Below are 18,685 nucleotides of genomic sequence, written 5' to 3' on the forward strand. Positions count from 1 at the left end.
CTATTCCATTAGAGGGCATCTAGAGCCATTTGCGTGCGGTTTGGTGATCTTGAAGGAGGAAGAAAAAAGGGGAGACCATCTACCATCTTAGAAGAGTGGAACACTTTGGATCCAGAATCACATCATCATTTGACACCATTTGAAGGTAAAAAGCTCTAAACTTATGGAGTATTGATTAGATCTTGTTTAGACATGGATTTGTGTTCTTTTGGTTCCATAAGCTTGGTATTATGAGTATGGGTTACTCTAATTCATATAAGTTGTCCTTTCTGATGTTTAGGTGTGTTTAGAAGCATGAAAATGTGATCTTGATCATTAGTTTCCTTCCATGCATGAACTAGGATATCTTAATGAGTTAAGAACTTAGGGTTTTTGGTATTGAGCACTTAATAGCCATCCAAGACCATAAAGTTGGAAACCTTATGGTTAAGGACATCATCTGAGTACGCAATCAACATCTCGTTTTCTGGTCAAGCTCGAGTATGTCCCGCGTACAGGCTGAGTACGCACAATGTACTCACCTGAGTTGACTCAGATTGACTTTTGACTTTTACTTTGACCTAGGTTTGACCAAGTTTGACCTAAGGGTATTTTAGGTATTTTGATTATAAGTTAAGTTTAGTCATGTTCCAGTGAATAGGTGACCGGTAGAGCTGATAGTTAGAGTGGTGCCCTGTTCAACGATCTTTTCAAACTGAGAGGTGAGTTTTCCTCATTATACGCGTAGGTTGAAGGTACCAATGCAGGCCTACTAGATTGTGTATCTAGGTATATTGAATGTTGTTATGTTGTATTTATCTGTTAGATCTATATCATGGTATATAGGATGTTGCTATGCGATAGTGATTTGCAGATGTGCCTGTTTGTCTTCTGACGGGTTATATGATTAGCTGTTGCTGGATATATGTTATTTGTTATTATATGTCGACATGGTATGGTGGGTTTGAGACTGTATTGCTTTGTGTTGTCAGTCAACAGACCGGGGCAATCCAACTGAAAGGTTGTGGGTCGAGGGTAATCCAACCAGGAGGTTGTGGACCAAGTATGTATTGGCAAGCCAACCGAAAGGTTGTGGGCTGAGGCATTCCAACCGAAAGGTTGTGGGCCGGGGGTAATCTAATCGAAAGGTTGTGGACCTGATATCTGTTTGGTTATATGTTTGTGTGGTGGCACTTTGGGGGAACTCGCTAAGCTTTGCCTTACAGTTTCAGCTTATTGTTTTAGGTACTTCAGATGATCAGGGAAAGGCGTAGGCATGATCGTGCACATTTATCGGATTTTATGTTATTTGGATTTTGGGATGCTCTGATTATTGATTATCATTTTTCAAAAACATGTTTTGTAAAAAATCATGGTCATTGGGTTGTTTTTGAAAAATGAAAAAGTTTACTCTGATTTTGGTATGTTACAAGTTAGTTAGTATCAGAGCCCTGGTTTGAGAGATTTGGATGAACATTCCATGCGAATCCAGACTCAAACTAAGGAACTAAATAAGGTTTTCAAAAAAAATCTTTTCAAAAGTAACAAAGGAAGGATGTGATGTGTACGATCATCCTGAGCAAGAAATTATACCCCAAATTACCACATTGTTATTTGTTATGGTATGATAGCACTGCAAGCTAGTGATAAACTAGGGATCTTCACAGATTGCATGATCAAATTGCCTGATGTATAATGCCTGATAGCTTAGGAGAACTTCTTGTATGAAATTGACATCATTACTGTAGTTTCTTAGTGCATGCATCATAATTGTACATAACCAAGATTTTATAGCTTGAGAATGTTTGGTTTAGCTTTATTTCCCGTTCCTTTTTTGTTTGTTTGTGGTCTTAGGCTAGAATCAAGTATTCGAATGTCTATAGGATCCGGTGTTATGTATGATTAGCATGCATGAGTGGTTCCAGGGTTGGTAGAAGTTTCATGGATGAGTATATGTGTGAGAAACCGGCCAGATGAGGAATGTTTAGCCACTCTCGATAGAGTGAGAATAGGATGTATGCGTATCTTGGTTGTTGTACTTGTTTTAGGCAGTTTGTGATGATCCTTTCAGACAAATACCGGTAGGTGTGGAAGGTAGTATGGGCCAGTACTATTGGAAGCACAAGACCCGTACACATAGCAAAGAAGTCCCAAACCCCGAGGGTTTCGTATGTATGGAATGGTTATGATGGTATGAATTATGGCATTTATGATATATATTTTGGTTTAATTTTATTATGGTATTGACGAGGGGATTAGGTTCTAGATCTGGAGCGAGGGGCCAGGGTTGACTGCTGATCAGATATGAGAGATGATTGTCACTAAGGTAGCTACTGTTGTCCGGGGATCTATTCCGAAGTTGTTTGGGTCTATCAAGACCGCCATGATTGAATTATTCGATGATCGCTACGCTGCACTTTCTGAGGCTATTGTTGCTGCAGCTACCGTGGTTTTGCTGTCACGGGGGTTCGAGGGAGAGAGCTTTCCAGTATCGGGACTTCAACAATACGAAACCCCCAGAATTTGATGGGGTCAGGGACCAAATTGTGGAAAATATGGTGGCTGTATAATGTGGAGGGTTGTTTCTACACATGTTCTTGCCCTACTAACCAGAAGGTCAAGTGCCCCATGAACCTTCTCAGGTTGGGAGCGATGGATTGGTGGAGATTGGTGACTGGTATGTAACATTCGGATTCCCAGGTATCTTATTTTAGTTATTTATTTTGGGTTTTATGGAGGGACTCGGCGAGTAGACGCTCAGACTCACCGAGTAGGATCGCGAGTTCTTGACTGGATTAATGACCGGACTCGACGAGTAGATACGTAGATTCGGCGAGTCTGCGCTGTAAAGTGAAACCCTAAATCCCCGGGCCTGTGCCCTATTTAAAGGCCTTTATGGCCTCCATTTGCGGCCAATGCACCCCAGAGAAACCCTAGAGAGAGCAGTGAGAAAGTTGAGAGCAAGAAGAGGCTAATACATCACTTTTGGTGTAGTTTTGCTAGAAGGAAGAAGGAAACACCCATCTAGAGCGTGAAGGGAGCTTGGATCTGGGCTAATAATCTTGAGAGTTCATCTCTGGAGGTATAATCCCTTCTATTTCGTGTTGATATGATAGATTTCATGATTTTAGGGTTTTTACCTCCATTTTATGTAAGATCTAGTGAGTATGAGGCCCCCTTTGTGTTAATAGCATCATATCTGGACCATGAGAGGTCCATAGAGTCACTATCCCTCAGCTTTATGCAAGAAAATGAAAGATTAGGGACTAGGTTGCCATTTTTAGAGTTATTTCTCCATTTATGTCTTGTTGTGGGTTGCATGCACGTAAAGGTTGCACCTTTACATGACATTTGAACATTTGAAGGGTAGATCTGATAGTTTGGGAAGCAGATATGACCTTAGGAGGTCATTTGAGGATGAACATGGAGGCAACTCGCCAAGTCCATAAGTGGACTCGACGAGTCGAGTCGGGGTTGCCCCGCGATTCGTGACAAGTGTAACCCGTCGAGTAGAAGGTTGACTCGACGAGCCAAGAGAGGCTGAAAGGATTCAGAGGACCCGCATGGACTCGCCGAGTCGTCCTTGTGCACTCGACGAGTCGGGTCAAAGTTGACCGTTGACTTTCGTTGACTTTTGGGTTCTGGTCAAGACTGATTCAGGAGAGTTCAGGGAAGGGTAGAATGGCCTTCTACCCAATCTGTAGAGATGAGATCATGAGTGAATATTGATCGGGGATGTTATCTGAATAATAGGAGGAGGCTAAGTCGGGACGTTGAGCACGAGAGTTTATCCGACTTCATTGAGGTGAGTCTTCTCACTATACATTACCTAGAGTGGTATTTATATGTAGACCAGAGGGTCTTGTATGCTATGTGTATATATATGAGTTATGTGCATTGTGTTGTATGTATGCTATGTGTTGAACAGACCGGGCTGGAGGGCCCAACAATATAGACCGGACCGAAGGGTCCAATGATACAGACTGGACCGAAGGGTCCGACGAGCTATGACCGGACCAGAGGGTCCAACGAGCTATGGGACTGGAGGGTCCCGCTGAGACACATCGACCGGAGGGTCGTATTGTAGCCTCGAGTGGCGTATGTGTTGCATGTGGTATTTTGGGGAACTCACTAAGCATTTATGCTTACAGTTGTTGTGTTATGTGTTTCAGGTACTAGCGAGGATCGCGGGAAGGCGCCGGCATGATCCGTACACACTGAGAGGATTTATGTATTTGAGGATCTTGGGATTTGTTTATTGAGATAACATGTATTACATTGGATTACCTGATATTTTATGAATGAGAGTATGTTTTTAAAATGAAAAATTGTTTTGGAAATTTACGTCGTTACAAGTTGGTATCAGAGCCTTCGTTTGAGAGACTCGGATACACCTCTGGGCATATCTGAACTCAAACTGAGGATTTGAGAGAATTTTTCATAAAAGAAACAATTTTTCCAAAAGAGTAAAGGACTTTTGAGAAAAACGGAACGGAGCAGTGTGTACGATCAGCCAGCGCCCGAACGGTGATTTCTCAAAATACCCTTACATTATGTGTTATGAGATATTATGTGATATGTTATGCATGCTAGAGTAGGCTAGGTATTCATGGTTAGGACTAGAGTGGGCCTGATTTGTGATGCCTTAGCCTAGGAGTTACTGCTACTATGAGATACTTCGAGAGTAAGTAGGTAGCAACGAGGAACTTATGAGTGGTCTACCAGAGAGTAGCCTGAGTTTAGTGAGATATAGAGTACTTGTGATCTGGGATCCTAGGAGGAGGACTTGGGGTGAATACCGATGCGTTGTGGAAGGTAGTATAAGGGCCCGTACTACTGGAAACACCGGATCGGTGAGCAGTCCAAGTAAGAATCCTCAAGGTACTAAAGAACAAGTAGGGTTGAGTATCGAGTGCGAGTATACTCGAACGAGTCTCTGATTCTTTTGTGTTGTATTTCAGAGACATCATGGTTGGGACGCGCCACCACCCAGGAGGCAGTGGTACCAGTGGTACCAGCGATGAGGAGATTCGTAGGTTGATTCATGAGGAGGTGGTTGCGGCCATTCGAGCTGAGATACCAGAGATGTTCGGGTCTATCAAGACCACGCTGATCGAGACTTTTGATGAGCGGTACGCTGCTCTTACTGAGGCTGCTGTTGCTGCGGCCACCGCAGCTGTCGCTGCTGCCAAGCCCCAGGGAGGTGACTCGTTGCTGTACCGAGAGTTCAGCAACACGAAGCCACCAGAGTTTGATGGGACGCAGGACCCGATTTCTGCGATGAGGTGGATTTCTGACATCGAGGGATGCTTCTACACCTGCTCGTGTCCGGAGCATCTGAGGGTTAGGTTTGCGCTTAACCAGCTTCGCTTGGGAGCGAAGGATTGGTGGAAGTTTGTGACGACAGACTTCACTACGGCAGAGCTTACTGCGGTGACCTGGGAGAGGTTCACCACGATGTTTCGAGATGAGTATGTTCCCCCTGTGGAGAGGAAACGTCTAGCCCAGGAGTTCTTATCCCTCAAGCAGGGAACTGAGTCTGTGACGGTGATTACGAGGATGTTTCACGAGAGGGCGTTGTTTTGCCCTGAGCACGTGTCGACTGAGCAGACACATATGAGCCAGTACTTGAGCATACTGAGGAGGGATATCCGTGAGTTCGTAGCGAACTCGTCATACCGAACATTTGCAAAGCTTCAGGCAAATGCCCGGAAGAGAGAGATTGAGCTGGAGACTCAGGTCAGGGAGGAGACCGAGTCTCAGAGGAGGGACAGGCGACCGGCACAGGCGTAGCCGGCAGCCAAGCGGGCAAAGCCCGCTGATTCGAAATCTGGGGGTCCGAAGGGCCGCACTTGTGGGAAGTGCGACAATAGTCACAGGGGGGGGGGGGGTGTGCAGAGCTGGGGTGTGTTACAAGTGTCGGAAGGAGCGGCATTTCGCGAGGGATTGCCCCAAGGGATTCTCGGTTTGCTTTCATTGCAACCAGACCGTCCATCGGAAGGCCGAGTGCCCTCAGCTACTACAGGGATCAGCACAGGGGTCTACACCTGCTGCTAGAGCTATCGAGGTCCGGCCAGCGAAGGCCAAGGCACCGAAGGCTCGCGGGAGAGCCTTCCAGTTGACAGCGGAGGAGGTCCGCGCAGCGCCCGATGTCGTGGCCGGTATGTATTCTTTTACTTACCTATTTTGAGTTTGAGATTTTGTGCTTATATTGTGTTATGCTTAGGTACTTTTCTTGTGAGTTCTGTACCTGCGTTGGTGTTATTCGACTCGGGTGCGAGTCGATCTTTCGTGTCATTAGCATTTAGTCAGCACATCAGTGTTCAGCGAGAGGCATTGAGTCAACCTCTACGAGTTTCTATAGCCGACGAGCGAGCGTTGTATGCTACTGATGTGATCCGAGGATGTGTACTCGAGATCTTCGGCGTTGAGTTTCCGATTGATTTGGTCCCGATTGCGATGGGAGATGTATGTGTCATCGTGGGCATGGACTGGTTGAGCAGGTTTGGAGCGGTTATCGACTGCGAGCGACAGTTGGTGACCATACGAGACCCTAGTGGGGGAGTTCTTACGGTGTACGGCGAGGGTACCTGTTCATGGTCAACATTCTGTTCGGCTGCTAGAGCGAGGCAGAGTCTACAGCAGGGCTGTAGTGGGTTTGTGGCCTACGTGATGGACACACGAGTAGCAGCGGAGAGGCCTAGTTCTGTTGATGATGTGCCGATAGTGCGTGAGTTCCCGGATGTTTTCCCCGAGGAGTTGCCGGGTGTGCCTCCCGAGAGGCAGGTGGAGTTTCGCATCGATTTGGTTCCGGGAGCGGCGCCTATCGCCAAGGCGCCCTATCGCCTTGCACCACCAGAGATACAGGAATTATCCTTACAGCTTCAGGAGTTGTTGGGGAAGGGATTTATCAGACCGAGTAGCTCGCCGTGGGGAGCGCCGATCCTGTTTGTCAAGAAAAAGGATTGTTCACACCGGATGTGCATTGATTACCGAGAGTTGAACAAGTTAACGGTCAAGAACCGCTACCCACTGCGGAGGATTGATGATCTGTTTGATCAGTTGCAGGGAGCGTCTTGGTTCTCCAAGATTGATCTGAGGTCTGGATATCATCAGATGAGAGTGCGTGATGAGGATGTCCAGAAGACGACGTTCAGGACTCGTTACGGGCATTACGAGTTCGTGGTGATGCCTTTCGGGCTCACCAATGCACTGGCAGCGTTCATGGATCTCATGAACAGGGTGTGTAGGCCGATGTTGGATCGATCGGTGATCGTGTTCATCGATGACATATTGGTGTATTCGAGATCCAGAGAGCAGTATGAGGAGCATTTGAGGGAGATCCTCAGAGTTCTGAGATCGGAGAGGCTTTACGCCAAATTCTCCAAGTGTGATTTCTGGTTACGAGAGGTCCAGTTCCTGGGACATCTCGTTAATCAGAATGAGATATTGATCGATCCGGTCAAGATTGAGGCGGTGATGAGTTGGGAGATGCCGAGATCCCCCACCGAGATCAGGAGTTTTCTGGGGTTGGCCGGCTATTATAGGAGATTTATTAAAGATTTCTCCAAGATCGCCGTGCCTCTCACCAGGTTGATCCAGAAGGGCGTTACTTTTTCGTGGGGTCCTGAGCAGCAGGCCTCGTTTGAGACTCTTCGCCAGAGGTTGTGCGAAGCCCCGATGTTATCCCTTCCAGAGGGAATGGAGGATTTTGTGGTGTACTGCGACGCATCGATATCAGGGTTGGGTGCGGTGCTTATGCAGATAGGGCATGTGATAGCGTATGCATCGAGGCAGCTGAAGCCTCATGAGACGAGGTATCCCACCCATGATCTGGAGTTGGGGGCAGTGGTGTTCGCCCTCAAGATCTGGCGCCATTACCTGTATGGGGTTCGGTGTACCATATACACGGACCACAAGAGTTTGAAGTATCTGATGGATCAGCCCAACCTGAATATGCACCAGAGGAGATGGGCGGATGTGTTAAAGGATTACGATTATGAGATCCTGTACCACCCGAGCAAAGCTAATGTTGTAGCTGATGCGCTGAGTCGTAGGGCGAAGAGTGCCCCGATTCGAGACACTTGTGTGCGATTGACAGTGATGACTCCGGTGTTGGACACCATTCGGGAGGCCCAGGCAGAGGCCGTGAGACCGGAGAACCGCAAGAGAGAGCGGGTGATTGGGCAGGTACCTGAGTTTGTTACCGATAGTCGTGGGCTGATGACCTTTCAGGGTCGGATTTGGGTGCCGTATGCAGGCGGGACGCGCACCACTTTGATGGAGGAGGCGCACCGATCGAGGTTCTCGATCCATCCCGGGGCCACTAAGATGTATTTGGACCTGAAGAGGGACTATTGGTGGCCCTGTATGAAGAGGGATGTAGCATGGTTTGTTGAGAGGTGCTTGACCTGTCGCAGGGTTAAGGCCGAGCACCAGCGTCCGCATGGCAAGTTGCAGCCACTTGAGGTTCCCCAATGGAAGCGGGAACATATTTCTATGGATTTCATCACCAAATTGCCGAGGACCGCACGGGGTGTCGATGCAATTTGGGTGATCGTCGACCGGCTAACGAAGAGCGCACATTTTCTTGCTATCAGTGAGAGCTCTTCTGCTGAGAGGCTCGCAGAGTTGTATGTGAGGGAGGTGGTATCGCGGCATGGGGTGCCGATCTCGATTGTGTCAGATCGAGATGTACGTTTCACTTCCAGGTTCTGGAAGAAGTTCCACGAGGAGTTGGGTATGAGGTTGCATTTCAGTACCGCCTACCACCCCCAGACGGACGGACAGAGTGAGCGGACGATTCAGACACTCGAGGACATGCTTCGAGCATGTGTGTTGGACTTCGGGGGAAGTTGGGACACGTACTTGCCGTTGGCTGAGTTTTCCTACAACAACAGCCACCATTCGAGTATTGGTATGCCTCCCTTCGAGTTGTTGTATGGGAGGAGGTGTCGGACTCCCATTTGTTGGGGGAGAGGTAGGGCAGCGTGTGATGGGTAGCATCGAGATAGTGCTTCAGACGACAGAGCAGATATAGCAGGTTAGACAGAGGTTATTGACGGCTCAGAGTCGTTAGAAGAGTTATGCGGATAGGCGAAGATCCGAGCTTGAGTTCCAGGTGGGAGACTTAGTACTCCTGAAGGTGTCTCCTTGGAAAGGAGTGATTCGGTTCAGGAAGAGGAGCAAGCTGGGGCCCCGGTACATCGGTCCGTTCAGAGTGACCGCGAGAGTGGGCAGGGTAGCGTATCGTTTGGAGCTACCTGCGGAGTTGAGCCAGATTCATGATACCTTCCATGTGTCTCAGTTGAGGAAGTGTATAGCCGATGAGTCAGCGGTAGTGCTGCTGAAGGACATTCAGGTAGATGCGAGGTTGAATTATGTTGAGAAACCGATCACGATTTTGGATCGGAAGATCAAGGTTCTGAGGAACAAGGAGGTGCCCCTGGTTCAGGTCCAGTGGCAACATCGGAGAGGGTCCGAGCTGACTTGGGAGCCATAGTTGGAGATGCGGGAGCAGCATCCAGAGTTGTTTGCGGGGCAAGACTTCGAGGGCGAAGTCTGATTCTAGTGGGGGAGAATTGTAACATCCGGATTCCCAGGTATCTTATTTTAGTTATTTATTTTGGGTTTTATGGAGGGACTCGGCGAGTAGACGCTCAGACTTGCCGAGTAGGATCGCGAGTTCTTGACTGGATTAATGACCGGACTCGACGAGTAGATACGTGGACTCAGCGAGTCCGCGCTGTAAAGTGAAACCCTAAATCCCCGGGCCTGTGCCCTATTTAAAGGGCTTTATGGCCTCCATTTGCGGCCAATGCACCCCAGAGAAACCCTAGAGAGAGCAGTGAGAGAGTTGAGAGCAAGAAGAGGCTAATACATCACTTTTGGTGTAGTTTTGCTAGAAGGAAGAAGGAAACACCCATCTAGAGCGTGAAGGGAGCTTGGATCTGGGCTAATCATCTTGAGAGTTCATCTCTGGAGGTATAATCTGGGCTAATCATCTTGGATCTGGAGGTATACACACTGAGAGGATTTATGTATTTGAGGATCTTGGGATTTGTTTATTGAGATAACATGTGTTACATTGGATTACTATGATATTTTATGAATGAGAGTATGTTTTTAAAATGAAAAATTGTTTTGGAAATTTACGTCGTTACATGGTACTTACACTCCTGAGAAGAGAAATATTGTTACTTGGGAGCAGTTCTCGGAGATGTTCCATGGGAGATACGTTCCGTTGCTGGAAGGGGAGAGGTTGGATCAGGAGTACCTGGATTTGAGATAGACGACTGAGACGGTGACGAAGATCACCAAGGTGTTTACTAAGAAGGCTCTTTTCTGCCCTGAGTTTGATACATTTCAAAGCAGGCTCAGATGACTCGAAACTTAAGCATGCTCAAGATGGATATTCGACGGTTCGTATCTACACAACGTTATGGTACCCTCGCTAAGCTTCAAGATGTCACGAGGACGTATGAGATTGAGATAGAGATTCAGACGAGGGAGATGAGGCAGGCTCCAATGATTCGAGATCTGGGGGACAGAGGGGCCGCACTTGTGGCAACTACGACAAGGCTCATGATGGTGCTTTTCGATCATCATCTGGATGCCAAAAATGTGGCAAAGAGGGGCATTATGCCAAGGATTGTCATCAGCAGGCCTCAGTACCGAGTGCCAGGATTTGTTATCATTGTGATCAGGTGGGCCATGTAAAGGCCCAATGTTCATTGCTCGCGGCTAGGCCGGCCCATGCTCTAGTGCCAACCACTCTAAGGATCACAGATGGACGTCAGGGTAAGGCGGAGCCCTCAAGGGCTCGAGGTCGTGGTTTCCATCTAACTGCAGAGGAGGCCAGGGAAGCGCCAGACGTCGTTACTCGTATGTTTCCATTCATTATTATGTAGATATATTTATTTCTATGCTTATGATCGTAATGTTGTTAGGGACCTTCTCAGTGAACTCTTTGGATGCTCTTGTGCTTTTTGACTTGGGTGTGAGTCGGTCCTTTGTATCTCAGTCCTTCAGTAGGAGTTTTGCTATGACTCTTGGAGAGTTGGAGTGTCCGTTGCGGGTTTCTATTGCCAACAAACATGGGGTTTCTGCATCGAGCGTTTATCATCGTTGTGTCTTGGAGATTCTTGGGGTGCCTTATCCAATTGATATGATTACTATTCCCATGGGAGATGTGTGTGTGATAGTCGGGATGGATTGGTTGAGCAGTTTTGGGGCTATGATTTATTGCAAGGGTAAGCGGGTGGTAGTTAGAACCCTAAGTCGGGGAGAACTGGTTATTTCTGAAAAGGGTACCAGGATTGGATCGGCCTTTTTGTTCTGCTGCCAGGGCTTGAAAATATCTGTAGCATAGGTGTATGGGTTATCTTGCGTATGTGGTTGACACCCAGTTTGGGAAAGAGGTTTCGGTTTCGGACGTACCTGTTGTTAGAGAGTTTGCGGATGTGTTCCCGGAGGAGTTACCCGGTGTGCCTCCTAATAGACAGGTTGAGTTCAAGAACGATTTGGTTTTAGGTGTGGCTTCGATTTCTAAGGCGTCGTACTGATTGGCACCGCCTGAGATGCAGGAGTTGTCCTGACAACTTCAGGAACTGTTGGGAAAGAAGTTTATTAGGCCGAGTAGTTCACCGTGGGGAGCACTGATTTTGTTTGTCAAGAAGAAGGATGGATCACACCGGATGTGTATCGATTACCGAGAGTTGAATAAGTTGACGGTGAAGAACCATTACCCACTTCCACGGATTGATGACCTATTCGATCAGTTGTAGGGTGCATCTTGGTTTTCCAAGATCGATTTTAGGTCGAGGCATCATCATATGAGGGTTAGAGAGGAGGACGTGGAGAAGACCGCATTTCAGACTCGTTATGGTCATTACAAGTTTGTGGTGATGCCGTTTGGGATCACCAATGCGCATGTGGCATTTTATGGATTTGATGAATCGGGATGCAGGCCGATGCTCGACCGATCAGTCATTGTTTTCATTAATGATATCTTGGTGTATTCCAAGACCAGGGAGCATCATGAGGAGCACCTTCAAGAGCTTTTGGGAGTTTTGAGGTGAGAACGGTTGTATGCCAAGTTCTCGAAGTGGGAGTTTTGGTTACGAGAGGTCTAGTTCTTGGGGCATCTCATTAACCAAAACGGGATTTGGTTGATCCGGCCAAGATTGAGGTTGTGATGCAGTGGGAGGTTCCGAAGTCCTCATATGAGATCAATAATTTCTTGGGATTAGCAGGGTATTATTGTAGACTTAATCAGGATTTCTCCAATATTGCAGTACCCCTCACTCGTCTGACGAGGAAGGGTGTGGATTTATGTTGGGGACCTAAGCAGTAGGCGAAATTCGATACTTTGAGGCTGAAGTTATATGAGGCCCTAGTGTTGACCCTCCATGAGGGTGTTGAGGATTTTTTGGTATTTAGTGATGCATCCATTGCAGGCGTGGGGGCAATGTGTATGCAATAGGGGAGGGTTATTGCTTATTCTTCTCGCCAGCTAAAGTCACATGAGGTTCGTAATCTGACTCATGATTTGGAGTTGGGAGCAGTGGTGTTTTCTCTCAAGACATGGTGGCATTATCTATATGGGGTCTATGGGGTTTGGTGTACTATCTACACGAATCAAAAGAGTTTGAGATATCTCATGGATCAGCTGAATCTGAACATGAGACAACGCAGGTGGTTTGACGTGGTCAAGTATTATGACTACGAGATTTTGTATCACCCATGGAAAGCAAATGTGGTCACTGATGCTTTGAGCTGCAAGACGGCTAATTTTGCTATTGAGAGCCTATATATATATATATATATATATATATATATATATATATATATATATATATATATATATATATATATATATATATATATATATATATATATGAGAATTTCGATTGATTCACCATTGGTGGATTTGATTAGGGAGGCTCAGGTTGAGGGAATCAAGAAGGAGAATTGGAAATAGGAGAGACACAATGGTGACATTGAGAGGTTTATTGCTGACAGTCAGGGATTATTGACCCGGTATGGTCGGGGTTTGGTACCTGATTTTGGTGGGATCAGGCAGACAGTATATAATCTCACTTATGGCTCATGTTACCCTCATTTCTCATCCTCCACTGACCTTATACCCTCATTTTTAAACCTTACACCTTTCCATTGCATTTTGAGCTTATTCTGTACATCTTGGTGTAATTTGGTTCATAATCAAGAAGAAGGAGTTTAGTGCAAGGTTGTGGATCAAGGAAGAGCTTATGGATCCTGATTCTCTATTCCATTTCTAGCTTGTTTGAGGTAAAAAGCTCTGACCTTGTTCATTAGAAGCTCAGATCTAGTTTATATGGTTTTTGGACCCTTTTGGCCCTATGAACGAGATTTAGTGGTTTGACACCACTCCAAGAGCTATGAGTTGCCACTCTTGGTGTTTATGAGGTTCAAAGTCCATAAAGTTGGCACCTTTAGGGTTGAGATCACCCGTACATGTGGTTATGTCCATTTAGTGAAAGTGGACTGATATATCTTGAAGTTGGGTCCTTTTAGAGCATGCAAAGTGACCAAGTCAGTGAGTTTATGGTTCTAGACGCTTATTAGGGGTTAGATTTGTGGTTTGGACTTTTGTTCTTAAGCATTAAGTGCTTAAATCGAGTTTTGGCTTAATGGTCATGTACGCTGAGCGTATGTGTATGCATCCCCGATCCAAACCAAGCGAACCAGTACGCGGGGCATACCGCGTTTACGCCCAGCATAGTGTCGGGCAGTGGTGTTTGGGCTTGCTCTTTCTTTGACTTTTGAGCTATGGGCTTTAACTAAGTTTGGCACTATTGGGCTTTTGCTAGGCTGAGGTGTAACACCAGATTATTGGTATGTATTTTAATTATGAATTTTATGTATTTCCTCAGGGACTCGACGAGTTGGTGGCCCAACTCGTCAAGTAGAGACGGGATCCGCGGACAGTTTAAGTGACCTACTCAACGAGTCGGAAGACTGACTCGGCGAGTAGGTGCTGTTTGGGTGAAACCCTAAATTTGAGCGTTTGCACCCTATTTAAACGTCTTATTGCAGCCTCCATCGTCCCTTATGCTCCCATAACACCTCATATCGAAACCCTAGCCGCTTTGAGTGATCTAAGGCCATTTTTGGTACTTTTGGGTGGTTTGTGAAGCTTGGAAGGAAGGAAAAAGCTTGGGAATTCGAGTTGGGGCTTGTAGATCCAGAGATCTTATTCCATCTTCAGCTCAATCAAGGTAAATGCCTCCTGTTTTGGTCTTCCATTTGGTTGTTCATCTTTAGGGCTTAGATTTTGGTGCATTTAGGGCTTTCTAAGCCATTTTCGGATTTGTGAAGTGATTCATGGGGTTATACTTTCAGATCTGAGTCATTGGAGGGGTCTCATGGCATAAAGGTGCCAACTCTATGGCCATGAGAGCCCCATGCACATTGTAGAGCACCTTTTATGTATTTTTGAGCCAAAGACCCCATGCATTTGCACCAAGTTTGGAACTTTACGTATAAAATGGACATTAGGAGGCCAGATCTATGGTTTTGGCATGTTAAGACCCATTTAAATCTACTTTATAGTAAGGGTCAAGAAGGGACTCGGCGAGTTGTTCTTGGAACTCGGCGAGTCGGTGTGTAGTGACCACTAAATCCCTTCTGTGGTTGGACTAGTGGTTCGGGAAGGAAGTCCCGTAAATGTTCAGACTCGTAAAGGGTCCTGGGAATCATGGGTCTCGACGAGTGTATGAACAGACTCGGCGAGTCCAAGGCAATCTCCCAACCCTTGAGGATGAACTCGGCGAGTTGTTCATACAACTCGACGAATCGCAGGCTGGACATGTTAATAGGATGAAGGTGAACTCGACGAGTTGTTCATACAACTCGGCGAGTCGGATGAAGACGATCCTGATGGTTTGAGTGAAGGAGAACTCGATGAGTTCTCGCAAGGCTCGACGAGTGGTGACGGGGTTGGATCGGGTTATTGGAGCATGGACTTGACGAGTTGGTAGACCAACTCGACGAGTCAGGTCAACTTGGCATTGACTTTGACCAATGTTGACTTGCCTGCTTTTGGTATTGACCCTGGTTGGGTTGTATGTTCGGTTTGATGACTTGAAGGTTGTCGTGTAGGGATTTACGAGACGAGGAGGGCCGACCTTCGCGCTGAGGACAGTTCAGACACTACACAACATCGAGGTGAGTTACCTTCCTGTAGCGGTGGGTCTACGGCCACAATGCCGGCCCAACAGTAGGAGTCGTATGTTGGATGATTGTCTTTGTGATGTCATCCAAGTTTGCTAATACCGGATATGTTACATGCTGGCCTGATGTGTTATATGTGATAGTAGTAGAGTGCGGTTGTTAGGACCGAAGGGTAGGTCAGGCACCCCAGATATGTCTGACAGTATGTGATGATATGTTTATATGCTGGCATGATATAATTTATGTGATAGCGGTAGTAGGAAGGGAATAGTCCCCGAGTTCGGTTGTTAGGACCGAAGGGTAGTTCGGACACCCCAGATATGTCTGATATTATGTTTATGTTATGATATATGTGATAGTAACAGTAAGGGGTGAAATAGTCCCCGAGGTTCGGTTGTGAGGACCGAAGGGTAGGTCAGCACCCCAGAATGGCTCAACACGGGTAGGTCAGCACCCCAGAATGGCTCGACACGGGTAGGTCGGCACCCTAGAATGCCCGTACTGGGTAGGTCGGCACCCCAAAATGGCCGTACCAGGTAGGTCGGCACCCCAGAATGGTCGTACCAGGGTAGGTCGGGCACCCCAGAATTGCCAGCAGTATGTATGCTATGTGATTGTATGGTATGTGGTATGATAGGGGAACTCACTAAGCTTCATGCTTACAGTTTTTAGTTTTGTTTCAGGTACCTCTTCAGCGCAGGGGAAGGAGCCAGGGCGGTAGCTGCACATCATACACACACATTGGATTTCCGCACCATGAGATTTCTTGGGATTGAACTCTGAAATTGTTACTATTGTTTTGATGTGATTTTCAGACATGAGATTATGGTTACGAAATGATATAACTTAATGATATTTTCCTATGAATGTTTTTCCAAATCGTTACATCAAAATTGAAATTTTTGGACTCGGAATTTGGGATGTTACAAGTTGGTATCAAAGCCCTGGTTTGAGGGATTCAGACACACCCTCGGGAGTGTCTAGACTCAAACCGAGGGATTAAAAGATTTTTACAAAGAAAATAGTTTCTAAAATCTAAGTTAAAGAGTTTTGAGAAAGAACAATGTGTGTGATGTGCACGACCGACCGAGCTCAAGTAAGTACCCCAAAATACCCATACAAGTTATATTACGATATGCTTATTAGAACTGCATGCTAGATTAGGACTAAGGATCTAGGAGGATGCCTTATGTGCCTATTATATGTGTATGAGCCTTATGAATTGCATGTTAGTATAGATTCCTGAGTAGAGGATAGAGCAGTATGATTGGATCATGTGGTTAGGTTTCCCTTTCGTCTGAATGCTACTTGCTTTGTGCTTTGTGGGACTCTGAGTGATGGGAGTTAGCCATTAGGTGAATACGTTAAGTCACACGTGATCAGGGTTGAATAATCTCAGAGTGTTGGATTTGGCCCTATTGCGCAGCTCTTGTTTGAGTCTAACCGTTGTAAGGACGAGTTCTTTACTCGAAGGATTATCTGAGCCTCGTCACATGTGATGGTATTCAGGTAGTGGCTAATTGGCATTATGAGGACACCTTCAGTAGCTGAGGACTGAGTTTGGGTTGGCGATTATCCTAGGGCAAGCCTAGGAAGAGAGCAGCAGATAGATGTGGAAGGTAGTATGGGCCCGTACTACCGATGTGATCCCTCTGGTTATAGCAGTATTTCTGACGGTTGTCATTGTGTGTTTTCAGAATGGTGGTACTACGCTCTAGGCCAGCAATTGGCAGTTCAGGAGAGGGATCGGGTTCGGGTTCAGGTTCCGAGCCAGTGGATGAGAGGCTACGCGAGTTCATCGCGTCAGAGATCACTAGAGGCATCCTTGATGCGACCCCGGTTATCTTTGGGTCGATCAAGGAAGGGATAGTAGAGTTGATGGAGGATCGTCTCAGGGCGTTCAAGAGTAACATGGCGACCAGCCGGTCAGGATCACGCACACTGTCCTTTAAGGACTTCAAGGGCAGTGGTGCACCGGATTTCCATGGGGCGAAGGACCCCATTGCTGTCAGGCGATGGATTGCAGACATTAAGTCTTCAAAGTTGACTAGCTTCTGCCCCGAGGGGTCGAGGGTTCGATATGCGGTGGGTTGCTTGAGGGACAGGGCCAGGGATTGGTGGGAGTCGGTTGGTGACTCTCTGGGAGCCTCGGCTATTGAGGCTATGACATGGCCGGATTTCGTGACCCGGTTCAGGGCTGAGTTCGCACCCGCTGTGGAGCTCCAGCAATTGGTCTGAGAGTTCCTGGATGTGAGGCAGACGACCGAGACAGTGGCGGAGATTACCGCCAAGTTCCGGTATAAGGCTTTATTGGTGGCCCAGTATGCGTGAGATGTGGATATGAGGAGGACCCGCTATCACGACATGTTGCGAGCCGATATTCGGGAGCATGTCATTTTTTCATCTTGTCCTACCCTGGATTCCATGATTGCCAGGGCGAGGGAGAGAGAGATTGATTTGGAGCATATCTATAAGAGGAAGGCAGAGGAGGGACAGATGACTGGGGTTTCTGGAAAGAAGCCCAAGGGATCGGACATTAGGCCGAAAGGCCAGTCGGGACAGGGCTGCTGCAGGAAATGTGGTAGGCCACATGAGGGGGCTTGTAGGTTAGGATCGCCGGGCTGCTACAAGTGCGGCAAGATGGGGCACTTCAGCAGGGATTGTACCGCCCCTACACCCAATTTCCAGACATCAGAGTTGTTGTGTTTCCACTGCAACCAACGAGGCCATAAAAAGGCCAATTGCCCTCAGTTGACAGCAGCATCGCCAGTGAAGGCGCCAGCTCCAGCGACCCTGCGGATTACTGATGGCTAGCAGGGCAAGACAGAGGCTCCAGTGGTGAGGAGCCGAGCCTTCCAGCTGACTAGATGTGGTGACGGGTATGATTTCTTCTCCCTAGCTTCTATTATATGCTATTTACAATGTTGATATGTTATGTTGTATGATGTTTAGGATCATTCCATGTGAACGGTATCCCAGTTCAGATATTGTTCGATTCGGGTGCTACCCGATCATTTGTCTCTCTTGCGCTTAGCAAGAGTTTCTCTGAGTCTTCGGGCATGTTGGATTGCGCTCTAGAGGTCGAGATTGCGGATGATCGATCAGTGCGAGCCTCAGCGGTTTTCAGAGATTGTGTGCTGAGGCTATTTGAGGAGCGCTATCTGGTAGACTTGGTTCCCATTCCGCTACGTGGGAACAAGGTGATTATAGGCATGGATTGGTTGAGTCCTAACGGGGCAGTGATCGACTGCGCGCAACAGTTGGTTCGGATCAGGACCCCGAGTGGGGGAGAGCTGGTGATTCAGGCGAGGGGCCACATCGCGGACCAGCACTATGTTCAGCAGCGAGGGCTAGACGCTATCTTCAGCAGGGCTGCGCTGGGTACGTCGCCTACGTTATGGATACTCGGGAGGCGGGTAAGACGATGGTGAGCGATGTTCCAGTGGTGCGAGATTACACGGATGTATTCCCAGAGGAGCTTCCTGTGATA

The sequence above is a fragment of the Lactuca virosa genome, chromosome 7 (assembly GCF_052849685.1).
Source record: "Lactuca virosa cultivar CGN04683 chromosome 7, Lactuca_virosa_CGN04683_v6, whole genome shotgun sequence".
NCBI lineage: Eukaryota > Viridiplantae > Streptophyta > Magnoliopsida > Asterales > Asteraceae > Lactuca > Lactuca virosa.